The following is an 18,100-nucleotide window of genomic DNA, read 5'->3' on the forward strand; positions in this document are numbered from 1 at the left end:
TTCTGCTTAAGCACAGATGTATACAATGCTAAATGTGCAGAAAATCCCTCTCAATAACTTTCGCAGGGTGACAGATATGCTTGATGAATCATCAAAGGGTGTGGACAAAAGATGCTTCAAATCTGACCTTGCAGATATTCATTAGGAAAACAGCTTAAATTGTAGTTGTGCTGACAGAGCACATGAGTGACACAGAGCAAGAATAAAGGTCAGCTTTACTATGATTGTAAAGATGATTCAAGGCATCCTAAAATGACAGTGTGTGCAGAGTTTCAGCTGAATAGTGTTTCTTTTTGGAGCTTCTGTATAAGTAAAAGGCACTGGATGAGAGGAGGCCCATTTTGTCATTGGATTCTGTGGGTGGCTTATTATTAAATAAATAGAAATAGTAACAAATGTCATGCAACAATGCAAGAAAAAAAAAAAAATGCATTTTAAAGTCTCAATGCTGCTGTAACAGTCAGCAGAGGTGCAGAATTAAAGATGTAGTGTCTCATTTTTGTGCTAATAACATCAACAAATGAATTAAAATAAAAAAAAAATTGTTGCATCTGAAACCGCATACTATGTACTACATTTGGTTTGAAACTTGCTTTGCGTCCATTAAAAAAGTATGTTCTAAATAGTATGAACGTGTGTATGAATGAAATTCGGACATACTACATCCGCCATGTTGTCAATGTCATGTGACCTACGGGGTCAGCTGCCATTCACAAATCCTCTCCCGTGGCCTGATGGGATAGTAAATTGTCCATCGGATGCCCACTTCAAAATCTTGCTGGAAGAAGCAAGTCATCCGGGTACTTTTTGCCTACTCTTTTATGAATACTATTCAGACATACTGTTCTGCTCACATACAGTTTTTCGCCTACTATGGAAGTAGGCATATTTGGATGCAGGGAACGATTATTTCAAACAGGCTTGCACACTCCCCATGTCTGCCATTGGTCGGTCAACAGATAGTCCCACGCTAAACTCATCCGATTGATTGTGCCATGGTGTTTACACCTTTTTATGGACTTAACTAATGCCTTACTAATTTGTCTCTGCTCCATTTTTGCCATTTGTTTTATTACACATTGTGCCAGATACTCACTTCACCGATCTCTTTCAGTCTCGCATCTTCTCCTCATCTCCCTCCTGATCTCACTCCTACAGTATGTCAGCCAATGAGAGACTGTGATGCAAAGTGTCTCCTTATCTAAGCCAAGAGAGGCTGGAAATAGGACTGATAGGAGGAAGATCATGGATTTTTGTGACAAGTGGAAGCAGATAAACCTGAGATGCTTAGAAAGAGTTGGATTATCAAATTAATACAAACAAAGCAAAGGATGCAGTCTAAAACTAAGGTAGGCACTGCATGTAATTGTTTCTTTCAGTTGCATGTAAGGGGGAAAAAACTTACCGTAGTACCGTAGCATAACAGAAACGTACAGGAGAAAGCAAATGTTAGAAAATGTAATATTGCTATTTCCCATTTATTACTCAGTATAAAATGTACTATTCATTCACTTGCATGTATAAAAGCACTGAATTCACATTTCTGAACAGCACAACTTATGGTAAGAAAGCTTGTTTCCGCCACTAAATAAAAAAATAACAGTAATTGCGACTTTTTTATCTCAGATTTCTGACTTTTTTCTCGACTTTATAACTCGCAATTGTGAGAAAAAAAGTCAGAATTCTGAGATATAAACTCGCAATTGAGTGATATAAAGTCACAATTCTTATTTTTTCTCGCAATTCTGACTTTTTCTCACAATTGCGAGTTATAAAGTCAGAATTCTGATATATAAACTCTCAATTGTGTGATATAGTCACAATTCTGACTTTTTTTCTTGCAATTCTGACTTTTTCTCACAATTGCGAATTATAAAGTCAGAATTCTGAAATATAAACTCGCAATTGCGTGATATAAAGTCACAATTCTGACTTTATCTTGCAATTTTGACTAAATCAGAATTGTGAGAAAAAAGTTTCACACAATTGTGACTTTATATCTCACAATTGTGAGAAAAAAAGTCAAAATTGCAAGATAAAGTCAGAATCGCAATTGCGTGATATAAAGTCGCAATTCTGACTTTTTTCTCACAATTGCGAGTTTATATCTCAGAATTGTGACTATAACTCGCAATTGTGAGAAAAAAAGTCAGAATTGTGAGATATAAACTGGTTTCACAGCAGACTAACCCTAAAAATATTAACCTAGCATCAGAATGAGTTTCAGAATGAGCATTTGAAGGGCTTATGACTGAATAAAGCACTTCACAAGGGGTAATGGGGGTGATTTCTGCAATAGCCTGTGTGCACTTAACCATATCAGGAGCTCAAAAATAGAAGTTAATGGACCTTTGGCTTTTGAACATAAATAGAAAAACAAAGAAATAGACTAAGCTGGACTTAATGAGAGTGCTAATGCAGCCATAATTCTTGGAGCCTTAGAACTATGATGAAAAAAAAGTAGATGAGTGAGTGTATGAGTGGCCTTGCAGGTCGCAAGAACTATATCTGCATTTCTCTCTGAGCTGGATGGAGGAATCCACACTGTGTTATTATGTTTTAGTCCCTTAAATTTAGCAGATTAAATTAGAGATGATTGAACAAGTATGCTGTTCAATCATCAGTTTTATTTTTGCTATACAGATACACATCCTTAAACATCTTATTTTAGTATTTTGTACTAACATTTTTTGGGAAAAATTAGTAACAACTTTTGTTCAGTCATAACCTTTTTTTGTTCCTACAATGAATCAAAGGACAATTAAGGCAACAGCTACGATATTAGAGCTGCTGATTCAGCCATTCAGATCACTTGACATTCAACACACCTGATTAGATTATTCAGATTATTCATCAGGAGATGTGGCCGCCTTAGGGATCGATTAGGAACAATGATGATAAATCACTTCCTCTGGCTGCTTCCCCACCTGAGCGCCGTGGTGAAAAAAGTTGCTGCAGAGGAACTGTGTGAAAGTTTTGTACCAAATTGATCCATCTGATCCACTACAATGAAAAAGTAACATATGAGGCAGAGATTTTCAGACACTGTGTACACTGTGCTAGCCAAACTAACCATAGCTCTTCATAGGCAACCTGTTTTGAAGAGTTCTGTGGCTGTATTTAATCAGTTCTTTTCTCCCAAGTGCTTCTACAACTCAACCACCACTAGACTGATTTCAAGCTTGACAGATTTCAATTTATTCCTTTGATAGATTTCTTTCGTGCCCACAGCAGGAGCAACACATGTCTATATCTAATAAAGAAGCTTCTAAAAAAAAAATGGGTGGGATTCGTTTTAAAGGAAGGGGCTCGACATAAGCAACCCAAATACATGCGAATGTCCAGCGACAAAAGGTAGAGCGAAGAGCTGTGTATTGTAAACACATGTAGTGCTGGGACAGTTTGAGGGTCGATAACATTAACATTAGGGATGGTTCACCCAAAAATGAAAATTATCCCATGATTTACTCACCCTCAAGCCATCCTAGTTGTATGTGACTATCTTTCAGACAAACACAATCAGAGATATATTTAAAAATATCCTTAGTCATCCAAGGTTTATAATGGTTGTGAATGGGGGGCCACTTTTTGAAGTGAAAAATAATGCATTCATCCATAAAAGAAAGTAATCCATACGATAAATAAAGGCCTTCTGAAGCGAAGCGATGCATTTTTGTAAGAAAAATATCCATATTTAAAACTTTACGAATCCAAATAACTAGCTTCCGGTGGACGTCCGTACGCAGAATGAAAATTTCGAAAGAAAGAAAATTTCGGAGGATTTCGATATAAGAGAAGAGGAGCTTGCATTTGTTGCACAGCCCCCTAAGCTTACAGTACTCCATACATCCTGCGTCATACATCGCGTCAGAGGATTACTCATTTAGCGCAAGTCGACTTGCGCATTCTGCGTACGGTTGTCCGCCGGAAGCTAGTTATTTGAATTTATAAAGTATTGAATATGGAAACGCATTGCTTTTCTTCAGAAGGCCTTTATTAACCCACTGGAGTTGTATGGATTACTTTTTTTAATGGATGGATGCATTATTTTTGACTTCAAAATGCAGCCCCCCGTTCACAACCATTATATACCTTAGAGGACTAAGGATATTTTTAAATATATCTCTGCTTGAGTTTGTCTGAAAGAAGAAAGTCATATACAGCTAGGATGGCTTGAAGGTGAGTAAATCATGGGATCATTTTCATTTTTGAGTGAACTATCCCTTTAAATTAATCTGAAAAGCATAAGATAATTTGAAACCACAGACAAATGGCATATAAGTAGGATGTGAGAATTTTCTGGCTGAACCAAACACCCTTTTCTGTATTACTCTTAATGGATGTGTTTTATGAGGTATTTGGGATTGCCATGAGATGAACAAGACATGATGCCTAGATGTCTTGTCTAACCAAAGCTACATTTATCAAAAAATACAGTAAAAACAGTAATATTGTGAAATATCTTTGCAATTTTTCCATTTCAGCCTGTTTTAAAATGTCATTTATTCCTGTGGTGACAGCTGAATTTTCAGCAGCAATTACTCCAGTCTTTGGTGTCACATGATCGTTCAGAAATCATTCTATCAATATTTTTGTGGAAACCCTGACACATTTTTTTTTTTTTTCAAAGTTAAAAAAAAAACCAAAAAAAAAAAAAAACACCATTTATTTGAAATAGAAATCCTTTGTGACCTTATAAATGGCTTCACTGTGACTTTTGATGAATTTAATGGGTCTTGCCGAATAAACATTGGCCTAATTTCTTTCAAAATAATCTTACTAACCCCAGACTTTTGAATGGTGATGTGTATTATTTTTATCTTGAGTAAAATACATTCTTATATACTGTTAAAGAATTCAAATCACCACATAATGTGACCATTAACAAATTATACAGATCCTTGTGCTGTACTGTATAAATCCTATATTAAAGGATTTCCTACAATGGGAGCAATTCAAGCTTGAAGTACCGCCTTCATGTTTTTGTGAGTCCACAGCAGTCAGCACAGCCCCAGCTGAGCAACAGACAGTGTGCCTCGCCAAACCGCACTGACAGAGAGCAGATAAGACAAAATGAGTGAGAATTTTGTAGAATATTTTCAATGCTTGATTTATCCATCCATGTGTTTAAAGTGATCTTAATTTGATGTTTTACTTCATAAATATTGATACATGCACTTGCTTAATTTAATTGCCATATATAATTGATTAAATAATTTATTGTAAAACATGTAATTACTCAAAACACAAATCTGACAGACAGAGCAAAATTAGATATTGTCAGATAATGATTTGTCTGGAGCTGTCGGATGTGGCATCTGCGTATACAGTACATATCTATGCTTAACCACAACCTTAAAGGGACAGTTCACCCAAAAAGGAAAATTCTGTAATCAATTACTCACCCCAGTGTAATGAAATTGCTTAGTCCAGTTAGTTGCTAGTTGTTGAGGCAAAGTCACGTGAGTTTTATGTTGCGCATCAAGGGATTTAATTGGTAAATATGTTTCTATTGTAGTTTATGCGCATATCTTCTTATCGGATCAAAAATGTATCCACTTCAAATGAAAGCATACGTTTTTTATACACATTTTTGAGCATCTTTTCTCTTTAATTTATAGTTTAGCATTTGTTTTCTTTTGTTCTATTTTCTAGCAAAGCATAATAATGATTTGTTATTGAATATGCTTGTCTAACAGCCGTGAATCACTTTGTCCTTCAGTAATGGTGATGAATCGATAGAACACAACCTCTCATTTTAGCAGCGTTACATTTATTATAGGGTAAAGTGACAAATCTTTGCCTCCCTCCGAGATTTCAAACACCACCTTGCGCTGACACTGATGCAGTATAGGGCGCGTAATGGAAGCTTCCTTTCAGAATTGCAGCCGTAAATCATAGTAGTGATTTCTGTTTAATTACTTAGTAAAACGAGCCGTTATTATCGTAAATATTCATTTTAATAGCACAATCAATCTGCTTCACATATATATACGATTGTGTTTAAGCAACCTACTCAGCCGAGAGAAAACTTAACAAGGCCGATGATATGTTAATTTGCTTTTTTTGCAGCTGGCAGACTTCATTAAGCTGTATTAATGAAGAGAATATAGCCACATATAGTTACTGTTACAGTCGGCCTGTGCGAAAGGTCAAGCGCTCATGCAAATCTGCATCAATGACGTGCTGAAAATACTCTGCAGATTGCTTACATGTGGCATCCTCTGAATTGCACAAGGTCGACGTGAGCGTCACGTCAAGTGGCAGCTCTGGGCTGAAGCCAGAAATTCATCATGCATTTATATGACCCTCATCAGGGCACGTGATATGCCGCGGGTGACTAGGTAAACTTTATAGGCCTGTGAGAAAGGTCTTTTTTTTTTGGTACTCACTCAAACTCTGCAGTTATAGACCACGGGGACTGTGATTTCGTTATGCTGATGGATTTTGCTTTCCTTGGGCAGTTTATGTACAGCAGTGAGTGACATTCATTTGGTCTGGCACACTGTTCGCTGTCTCCTGCTTTGCTGTAGCACTGCAGCAGGAGTGCATTATTTGATAGATGTGCCGAGGAGAGACTGTAAAAACATGAGTTGTGACAACATTTAACTGTCATTGCTCTTAAGTTTTTCCTCCAAGACAGGAAAGAAGACAAAATGATTTTCCCTGAGCAGATTTTAAATTAAGTGCCTATGTGCTTATACAAAAAAAAAATGTGTCCATATGAATACGCACGGGTGTTTTCAGTAGATGCTGTGTCAATTTAACATCACCGCGTCTTAATAGGGACCTTGTTAGTCAATGGCGGCCCAGTCCATCGAATAATTACACACCTGCCAAACTGACCAGCGCAGCAGTGGTTCGGCTCTGTACGCTAAAGCACATTCATTATTTTCTTCCTACTGTTGTTTGAACAACACAGAGATGTTTCCTTTCCTCCAGCAGCAGGTCTGGGCGGTTGTAGGGTCAGGCGCTCCCCTCATAAGCAGGAGGCTAAAGGCTGGATGAGACTTAATGAGCTGTCGCAGTCAGCTGCCCGAAATCCTCCAGGCCTGCACACGCTCGCTCGCTCTCTTGCTTTCTTCTTTCTCTGACCTTCTACTGTCAGCAGGCCTGGCCTCAGAATCAATTCATCCTACACAGGAAGAGATTGGAGAAATGGGACAAGACGAAATGGAGGTTGAATCACTGTCAAGCTTCGCTCTGAAATGTCCCTGCAGCACCCCGCATACTCGAGGGTTTCGAGAGCCAGGGATATATTGAAATTTTTCTCAGATGCAGAGTTTTCAGATATATTCAGAATGAGAATAGGAGAAGTACTTGAAATGATGTGTTGCAGGGAAATAAATCGTTCTTTTTGCTGAGATCTTTGCCACTCTATCGGGGTAAACCGGGTTCAAGTCAATATGTTCGCTTCAAATAAAGCAGAGTGACCCTAGCTGAATCATGCAACATGTGTGCCCAATGTGTAGGCTGTTAGTTTGATTTGAACGTGCGCTTTTTTTGTATAACCACCCCCTCTGTAATGCTGAATGTGTGCCTTGTGATGTTACTAGAGATGCGGTAGTCATTTTGAGCATTTCTAGTGTATACATGTGTGTTTATCGGGGTTAAATTATCTCTGTTGACTCAGTTCATATCTGGAGGCCGTCTTAATTTCTGCAGGAAGGAATAGAAGTGAACTTTTATGTTGCGGAATAATCATCGTATCATATTCCTTTCACAAATGTAGAGAAAGAGTGTCATTTTTATGAGCTCAAGTCAATTTTATCTCCATGGCACAGGTTTAAGGACATCTAAATTTAATTGTTTCAAGTTTTAAAATATAAATTATGTTTGCAGTGGCATTTGGAAAATTGCTACGCCGAGCTCCTAGGGCTAAATTAACCCCAGGAGGATAGAGTGCATTCCTGCAGGTGCTGATTAAGCCCAATCAAAGGAAGATTAAAATGGTTAAAAGAAATAAATTAAATGAAATTGGTTATGCCTCATATAAGACTTCTTTTCCGAGCCTACGTTTTCCTTCTTAAATAAAAATTCAGATGTTGATGTCGTAAAATAAGACATTATACAGTTGTTTAAAAAGTGCTGGGATGTCACAGCCTTTAATGAGGTGCACAGGCTCAGAGATCTGGGGCTCCCTGCATCCCATGGGAGGACTGAAGATGGGCGTTTGCTTTGGAAAAGTTTTAATGAAGCTTTAGAACTCTTTTCATAGGAACTGTTATTTTCAATGCAGGAAGTCGGTGAACAGAAATCACATTGAGCAGAAATATGGATGGAAATACTGCAGTTGGAGACATTCCGTGCTGTGAGTTATTTCTTTTCAAATCTTTTCCTAACCTGCACAATAAATAAATAATTGGAATTACAATTATGGTTTGTGCAATTATCTGAAAAATGTGGAAAATTTTGTCTACATTTTTATTTCACAGTACAATGCTGAACAAACATCACCTGAAACACAAAAAACGTTTTAGAACCAAAGTAAAAGAAACATTCTGTTATGTCATGGACTACATAGTCTAAGAATGTCACTTCATGAATTAGCATTTTTACAAATTTGTGTATTTACATTTTTTATGATGTGGTACACTCCCAGTCAAAAGTTTGGAAACATTACTATTTTTGTTGTTTTTGAACGAAGTCTCTTATGCTCATTAAGGCTGCATTTATTTCATAATAAATACAGAAAAAACAATAATATTGTGAAATATTATTACAATTTAAAATTATCGTTTTCTATGTTAATATACTTTAAAATATAATTTATTTCTGTGATGCAAAGCAGAATTTTCAGCATCATTACTCCAGTCTTCAGTGTCACATGATCCTTCAGAAATCATTCTAATATGCTGATTTGATACTCAGTTATTATCAATGTTGAAAACAGTTGTGTTGCTTAATATTTTTTTGGAACCTGTGATACTTTTTACAGGATTAATTGATGAATAAAAGGTTAAAAGAACAGCATTTATTCAAAATATAAATCTTTTCTAACAATATAAATCTTTACTATCACTTTTTATCAATTTAACACATCCGTGCTGAATAAAAGTATTAATTTCTTAATAAAAAAAATTAAATAAAAAAAGAAAAAGAAAAATTACTGACCCCAAACTTTTGAATGGTAGTGTATATTGTTACAAAAGATTTCTATTTTAAATAAATTCTGATATTTTTTAACTTTTTATTCATCAAAGAATCCTGAAAAAGTATCACAGGTTATAAAATAATATTAAGCAGCACAACTGTTTCCAACATTGACAATAAATCAGCATATTACAGCATATTACAGCATATTACAATGATTTCTGATGGATCATGTGACACTGAAGATTGGAGTAATGATGCTGGCAATTCAGCTTTGCATCACAGAAATAAATTTTATTTTAAAGTATATTATAATAGAAAACCATAATTTTAAATTGTAATAATATTTCACAATATTATTGTTTTTCTGTATTTATTATGAAATAAATGCAGCCTTAATGAGCATAAGAGACTTCGTTTAAAAAACATTAAAAATAGTAATGTTTCCAAACTTTTGACCGGTAGTGTATATTATGTGCTTTGTTTCCTGCCTAACAACACCTTTTAACCATGACTATATGTTCACTATATATTACAACTCTCATTCCACATTGCTTGAATAAGACATTGCAAGGTGTGTTTATGGTGTAAATAAGAGATGCATTGTGCAGTGTAGACAGCTTTGTTGATTATAACAGGAGTGTTGGTGAGATCTCTGTGCATGCACTGTCAGTGAGCTGCCAATGAACTGCAGGGCTCAAACAGCTGTGTGAGACGTGACTGACATGATGCACATACATGTTGTAACAATTACTCTTCAGCAAAGAACAGAATATACAATTCAGTTGTCAAACAGATCCTTACAAAACATGGCACCAGATAGCAGTGCTCTGTAAGGAAAGTTTTAATCAGGTTCAGTAGGAACGGTTAATATTTTTACAGTTAACTAAGGTGTATTTTGCATATTTTAACTTTTAAGCTTACAACAAAGTGGGGCTTGAAGCAAAACAGGCATGTATTTGAGAGCACATTCACTGCTGGCTGCTATGGGTTTGCTGGATGATATGGATGCAAGAGATTTCTGGACAGAGTTTATATGGAGAACAAGAGGATCCATTTCAGCTGGAGTGCTGTATAGACAGGAGCCCATGTGGCCAGTAAAAAATGAATCAGCCTGTGTAAACTTCAATGAAATTGAAGAGAAACAGAATGGAGGAGGAGCTGATTTACACAGTGAGAATGATAGTTTTGAGATAGCCCTTGAGATAGTTCAGGAGACTTGTTGAGATTGTAGTAGCAGAGAGAGGAATACGATACAGTAGGGACCACATTAGACATCAGAGATTCAAAATCTAAAGCTCCAACTTCTTTCCAGGAAAAAAAAAAAGCAACAACAACTATCCACATACTCCAAAGGGTTCATCACCGTAATCTTGAGTAGGTACCCTCGGGAAGCATGCCACCTCAACTTGTGACAAGGCCATTGGCCATTATTCTTTACCCGGTGTAACTTCACCGTTACATACCAACCTGGAAATGAGAACTTCAAGGCCAATGCATTGTCCCATATGCTTGCTCCCAAAACCCCTACAGGAGTACCCCAACACATACTCCCTCCAGTCGTCATCATCAGCCCTATCCAATAGTCCACGGATGAATGGATTGCTGAAGCCACTTGCTCAGAGCCCGCTCTGCCGGGAGGTCCTGAGGGTAAGATTTATGTTCTATCCGCCTTATGTCTGACCCTGTTCATTAGGCTCAGGGCACCAAGGCAGCCAGCAAACCCTCCCGCTCCTCTGCAACCGGTACTGGTGGCCCCCAACGAATCTGGAAGCTCAACGATATTTTCAAGACTGTCCCACTTGTACCATCTCCAAGCCACCTCACCACCTACCGTAAGGTAAACTTCACCCACTGCCCATACCCAGCCGACCCTGGTCACACCTGAAGTTGATTTCATTACCGACCTCCCCGAGTCAGATTCTCTCATCTGTGTTCTAGTAGCTGTTGACTGATTCTCCAAAGCATGCTGCCTGATTCTAATGAAGGGACTCCCTACCACCATGGAAACCGCAGAAGCCCTGTTTCACCACGTCTTCCAAAACTTAGGCTTTACAGAAGACATTATGTCTGATCGAGGTCCCCAGTTTATCTCGAGGGTATGAAAGAACTTTTTCCAGCTCCTAGGTGTGTCAGTGAGCCCATCATCTGGTTACCATCCTCAGTCAAATGGGCAGACCGAACAAAAAATACAGGAGATCGGCCACTTCCCAAGGTCATATTGCCACAGTCACCAACACAGCTGAAGCCGGTACATCATCTGGGCCAAGTATGCACAGAACTCTCTCCAGCAACCCACCACTGGTCTCACACCCTTCCAGTGCATACTCGGCTTTCAACCACCCCTTTCCCTGGTCAGGAGAGCCCTCGGAGGTTCCAGCTATGAGTCAGTGGTTTCAGGAGAGCGAGAGGGTCTGGGACTCAGCTCATGTACACCTGCCGAGGGTGGTAAGGAGGCACAAGAGCCAGGCCGACACCAGAAGATCTAACACTCCAGTATACTATCCATGATAAAAGGTCTATCTCTCAACCAGGGATATCCGTCTCCGACTGCCCTGCTGCAAATTGAGTCCCAGGTTCATCTGTCCCTTCACCATCCAAAGCCAAATCAACAAAGGGACCTACCGGCTGATCTTACCACCACATTACCGTATAGCACCCACATTCCATGTTTCCCTCCACAAACCTTACAGTCCCTCTCTTGTTCCTATTCACGCAGAGTCTGGCACTGCAGATGAGCCTCCTCCTCCACTGGTGTTAGATGAAGGACCGGTGTACGTTGTCTGTACCATCCTTGTCTCCTGATGAGGGGGCAGCCGCCTAGAATACCTGATTGACTGGGAAAGCTATGGGCCTGAGGAAAGATGTTGGGTCCCTCATCACGACATCCTAGACCCAGTTCTTCTAACAGAATTCCACGTTCAGCACCCTGATCGTCAAGCACCCAGAGGTATAGGCAGCCCACGTTGTCACACTCACCGGTCCTCAGGAGCTGCTTGTGAGGAGGGGGGTACTGTCACAACTCCATCTAAACCCTCAGCGCCAGACTCATCAGTTCCTCCCACTCATTCCCTTTCCTGAGAATACTAACCATCTGCACCTGGTGTCACCAATCAAGAACTGTTATTTAAACCACTCTCACACTCACACCATTGTCTTGTTGAAATTCTTGTTGGTTCTATCCTCGTGTCTGCCTTCTTCAGTTGTGACAGTATTAATAATTAGTTTTATAAAAATTTGCTCTGTTTTGCGAATAGTTGCACATAATTTTACCATGCAATTTTTATCAGTCAAGCCGTATACAAGCAAATGGCACTGTAAGTGGTATAATGTTCCTCCAGGTCTGCAGTACAGTTACAAGAAGGACACTGAAGTAGATGTAATTTATGCATGGTGTGCTGAGTGCTCTAAATTCATTTGTGAAACTGGTTTTCTTCTACTTTCTCTTTGCAGCACTTAATTGGTTCTGTGTATCACAACACACTTCTGGGAGTATTTCATGTTGGATACTATGTTCATTGTCTACTTGCACTGGAAAGCTCTATAATATCGGTGTATTTTCAGAAACATGCTGTGTGTTGGCCATGTACTGTAATACATAATACAAGCTAGCTTTTAAAATGAATGACACCCCCAGTGCATTTGTTGCAAGTGCCACATTTTCAAAATGGCACAATTCAAAGTGTCTTTTGAATGATTAGTAGAACATAATAAATGAACAAAAACTAAAATTAAATAAAATGAGTAGGCCATAAGCTCCTTGTAAACAATGTAGTGTAGTTCCACGGGGAAAAGAAGGGTGGGGCCACACTGTGTGTGCCCCCTCTGATGCCAGCAGCCAATGGAATGGAGAAGCGCCAACTTTCTGAGTCTTCAGCCTGCAATGGTGTCTCCATACCAGAGAGACATAAAGCGGATTTAATGTGTTCTGAGTCCCTAGCCCAGAGAGGTAAAAGACACACATTTGACACATCAGACACATCTCCAACGAGCAAACCTTCACCTCAAGGTGATCAGCATTCCCCATTTGTGTTCAAGGCAGTTGAACGGATTCCGGGTCCTTTCGCAACTACATTGTTGCCCAGTCACCGACATCGGACTGTTCACTCAACCACGTGGAAGGTGGAATGTAAATATCACTTGGAATTGTTGAATATTATCAGTATATGATTTTCTAATTTACATTAGAGCTAACGTAGCTGATGCTAGTAAATAACAAGTAATATTTTATTTGTTTGATGCATAATAAGGTTCTTTACCTTATTAGTTTCAACAGTTTATCTATCCATAAGATAACACTACTCTGCCATAGCCATGCACAACTTAATCACTTGTATTTTATGCATCTTATGCACTTTATTCCTTTATCATTTGTGGGGTAGCACTTTTATTTTACAGTCCTGTTCCCCATGTACATACTATGTACTTATTATAGTAATTACAATAACTGGGTAGTAACTAGGTACTAACCCTGAACCTATCCCTAAACCTAACCTTAATGTAGTTACCTTATATTACCCAGTACTTTGTTAGGTAAGTACACAGTAAGTACCCATAAGTGCATGTACTGTAAAATAAAGTGCAACCATTCATGGTATTCATTTAATAGTTGTGTTATTTTTTTAAAAAAAATAACATTTATTTTATTACACTTGTGCAAACTCCCTCCAATTTACATAATTTTTGGTTATTCAGCAATAATCTTTGATTTTTATTTTACTTTTAAGGTGAAATTCCTTAGCTGGGGCCCTGAGGTATAAGGAGTAAGAGGTCATCTGACACTCACATTCACCTTACATTTTATTCATTAATCATTCATTAATCTAAAATTTTTACTATACTAGTTTTTTTTTGTTTGTTTGTTTGTTTTTTGTTTTTTTTTCATATATTTTCATACATTCCTTTTTATTTATTTATTTTTTTGATGAGTATCATATTCATATAACATCCAAAGTATTTAGATTTAGCATCTTCACAAATAAGAATAATGGTAACACTTTATTTTAGGGTCTTTTAACTAGTTGCTTATTAGCATGCATATTAATAGAATATTGGCTATTTATTAGTACTTATTAAGCACATATTAATGCCTTATTCTGCATGACCTTATTCTACATTCTTAATCCTACCCAATACCTAAACTTAACAACTACCTTACTAACTATTAATAAGCAGTAAATTAGGAGTTTATTGAGGGAAAAGTCGTAGTTAATAGTATATACGTGTTCCCTATACTGAAGTGTTACCAGAATAATTTATTTTTATGCAAGGCATCACCGATGTGACACTCATTTAGGTGACTCGCATCACGTGTGTTGCTTGGCATAAAATTAATTGATTTACAGCACAGTAATGATTTTATAGATAAAGTTAAATGTGCAAAAAACTGCATTTTACCAAAGAAATGCACCAATTCGATGGCGCTGAGAACTGCTCTGTCCTGAAGAGGATGCAAAAATCCTGTGATAAATAAGCTGGGTAACCACTTTAGTTAAACTTCTACAACTACTTTATTTTTAATAAAATAATTTAATACCTTGTGCAGTATGGTACTCATATTGCTCTTAACAAGCCGTGAGGAGAGACAACTTTTCTCAAAACCCTGTATATTCATCAAAATAATACAAGGATACCATTTAATTATGATCTTAAAATGTAATTTTTGTTTGTATTGTATTTTAGGTGGTTTGGGGGACATTAAATGCATTTTAGTTAAAATTATAATTGTATTTGTCCCCTTGCAAAATACTTTTTACACATTAAATCTAACTTTTTGTTTCCCTTTAGACTGAAATACAAACTCTATTGTGTAGTTACCATATACTATATTGATTTATGGCCATGAATGTAACATATCTCGTCATCTTACAATGAGAATAAAGCAATCTGTGTAAACATGCTACACAGTTTGAAATGAAAGGCAGCCAATTCTCCACCTGGCAACATTAATAATTAGCAATGACATTTATTTGTCTTTACTTTGTTCCTCTGAATGGAATAAATTTCCCTTCACAATTCCTTGGTGAAAATACACTTATGAATATATTCATAGAGGTTTCATTCCGCAGAATTTTCAGTTGCTGGATATGAATACTGAGACTGTGTCCCAAACCTATTTGGATGAAAACCCTTTTTTCACTGAATATTGTTTACTATGGGGCTTGGTGACACTCTTCAGTCAGTCTAAAATTAATCTCTTATTAATAACGAGAGATTAAACAGCAGCAAATCAGCACATTTGAACAAACTATTAGTTTCAATCCAAAGGTATGGCTTTTTGTTGCTGCAAAAATGTTTGTATATTAAATTCTGATTCCTGAATTCAGATGAAAGCATTTACAGCTTTATTGTTCTAAGCAGTATTTAAACAGCATGACCCCAGGCCTGACAGTAAGCCAATATAACCTCCACTTTATTGACTGGTTAAGTATTGCTTGAATGCATGAATGAAATAAAATAGAACCCAAACAAGTTTTGTGATAAACCCATCTCTGCAGAATTGCAAAATAATGGAACCAAGTTTAAAACAAGCATTTTTCATGGCCATCAGTCTACAACAGTCATCATTATAGAGCTAAAGGACCCCGGCTCAAAGCATTGAGGGTCATAATTCGTTGGCTAAGAACAATTTGGGTTTTTCTTCTTGTTTATCTATTCTATACAGTTAGTATATCCCAATGTCCCAATGTGCGTATCCGTCCAAAATAGTATGTGAGATTAGAATAAGTGTGTCCCAAAGAATAGTTTGTTGAAAAGAGAATGCCAAACGTCCTCGGATGGTCTACTATTTCGGGTATATTTTTGGATCCGTGCATACTGCACACTATAATGGCTAGTATTGCCCACAACCCTTTGTGCTTTGGAGGAAGATTCGGTTCAGAACTACAAACACAAATAAAAAGTGTTAAAAAAAACTACAAACATGGCATGGCGGATGTGCACTACCGACGAGAGGTTTAGATAATGTTAACTGTGACAAGATGATTGACAGGCCAGTTTATGGCGACAAGATGCACATAACTATGTGACAGAGTGTCCGATAAAGATTTCAGACGTGATGGTATGTCCCAAAGCGTATCAACTCTTCTACTTACTCAAAAGTATGTACTTTTCTTCACAAAAAAAGTACATACTTTTAGAGCGTAGTATAAGTAGGTGAATTGGGACACAGCAGAAGTATTTTAAGTATTTTTTTATCATCCAGTTATTCTGGCTTATTTGTTTTTACTTTCATTGCTTAAAACATTACTAATCAAAGATTGCTGTCACAGATTTTCCATATCAACTATAGCAGCCAAAATTAATAGTTAAGATTCTGAGCATTAAAACTAATACAATATTAGCTGAAGCTGCTTTCAGTTTGATGAAATAAGAAAGGAGTTGAATGCTGATCAGTAACCTGATTACTATCTAATGTCTTTAAACTGATTTTTACATCAGGTGCTTGAACACTAATGGCGGTGGACAAATTTATCCAATATCAAACACTTGCATTCTTTGGAACTTCAGATTTTGTTTCAGGCATATCATTATTTTTAATGAGACTGCATTTTATATATTTTCAATATAAATGGTGGTGAATTAAAGGAGAACTAAGGCAGCAGTTCCAGGGGAAAAAGGCATTGTTGAGCATTTTTGCTTTTTATTATCAAGCTCTGAACATGTGTAATATTTGCATGTACTGTACACACTGTAGTAATGTCACAAAACCTTTTTAGTGACACTCTAAAGCAATGTTGGAGTTCAAATCTATAGATGCATTTAATTCTAATATTACATTCTGATACCATATTTTACTAAAGTATATCGACTCAGGGCAATTATCACAGCAGAGATATCGGAAAGAACTAGAAAAATACATATTTTATATTTACACACATCTCCAAATGTGTAATTAATCCTTTTTTCTTTTTTACAGTACACAGATGGCCAGATGGGAACATGCAGAGAGCAGTAAATCACAGACCTGTTGTAAGTGAAGAAAAGAAAGGCGACTCTTAGAATCCAATGAAAAGAGGTTGTTTTGACTAGTGTGAAAAGGAAGACCAGAGTCTTTTCAGAGGAGAGTTATAAAATGGATATGGGAGTGCTGCCAGGTACAGGAGGGAAACAGGCTTTCACAACGTCAGTTAATGGACTGTGTGTAGTGAGTCATAGCTTCAGAAGAAAATTCAGCTTTTACCATAAATTGACATAAAAATACCAATAACTAGGGATTCTCACTCAGGTCCTTTGGTGATCTGCATATATATCGTCAACAAACATGCTAAATTCTCCCCTTCGCTTCTGAACCTAAATAAGTATAATGTGTCAAGTATTTCTACTTAAGACCTCAAACAGCGTGGGTAGATTTAAAGTAATATGAAATGCCCTTTTCTTCTAACCTTATGCTGTTTCAGTGGTCTGTTTATGAAACCTGGGCTACCTGTCACACCTTTTACACTAGTGAATATGTATCTCAGGGTAGGCTTATTTTTGAAAGTCAATTTTTTTGTATAGGCAGTAGGCACATACCTTATACTGCAAAAAAAATATAGTGAATATTTCAACTGTTATTGCCCAAGAGAAAAGAAAACTGTGACCTTCTGTGATTCATGGCGGGCACATTTTGTAAAGATGGAACAGATTATAGTCTTTTCAGCAAAAATTTATACAATAAACAGTTTGGATAGAATTTGAATGAGGCATTTGTGTAACTGGACTTTGGATAACAAATAAAAGAAATTACTTTTTTTGCTCTTTCATGCATAAAATGATTCTGGTTATTAATTTAACATGCTAATTGATAAAATAAACGTTATTTTTTATATATTAGTTTGTTTATTTGTAGATTTTATATTATTTTCATAAAGTAAAAACATTATGAAATTATGGACAACCCTATTTTTTGTATGGCCATCACATAAAAAAGGTCTACGGCTGGGGCTGTGAAAAATAATTAAGGATTCACCTTCACTTCTATTCTCTGTCTCTCCCTTGTGTGTGTGTGTGTATGTGTGTGTGTGTG

General features: G+C 37.0%; 1 long non-coding RNA gene across 2 annotated transcripts in view; it reads left to right on the forward strand.

Annotated features, from left to right (window-relative positions):
- The window catches only part of LOC127505786 (uncharacterized), a 44,174-nt gene extending 26,366 nt beyond the window's left edge, over positions 1 to 17,808 (forward strand). The window contains exons 2-3 of one of the 2 annotated variants that reach the window (XR_007927819.1): positions 8,240 to 8,311; positions 17,012 to 17,808. This is a non-coding gene — a long non-coding RNA (uncharacterized LOC127505786). Of the gene's footprint in view, positions 1 to 8,239; positions 8,312 to 11,812; positions 13,044 to 17,011 lie in introns of those variants that run through there. The other variant, XR_007927818.1, reaches the window with a different exon arrangement.
- The last annotated feature ends 292 nt before the right edge of the window (positions 17,809 to 18,100 follow it).

The sequence above is a fragment of the Ctenopharyngodon idella genome, chromosome 2 (genome assembly GCF_019924925.1).
Source record: "Ctenopharyngodon idella isolate HZGC_01 chromosome 2, HZGC01, whole genome shotgun sequence".
Classification (NCBI taxonomy): Eukaryota; Metazoa; Chordata; class Actinopteri; order Cypriniformes; family Xenocyprididae; genus Ctenopharyngodon; species Ctenopharyngodon idella.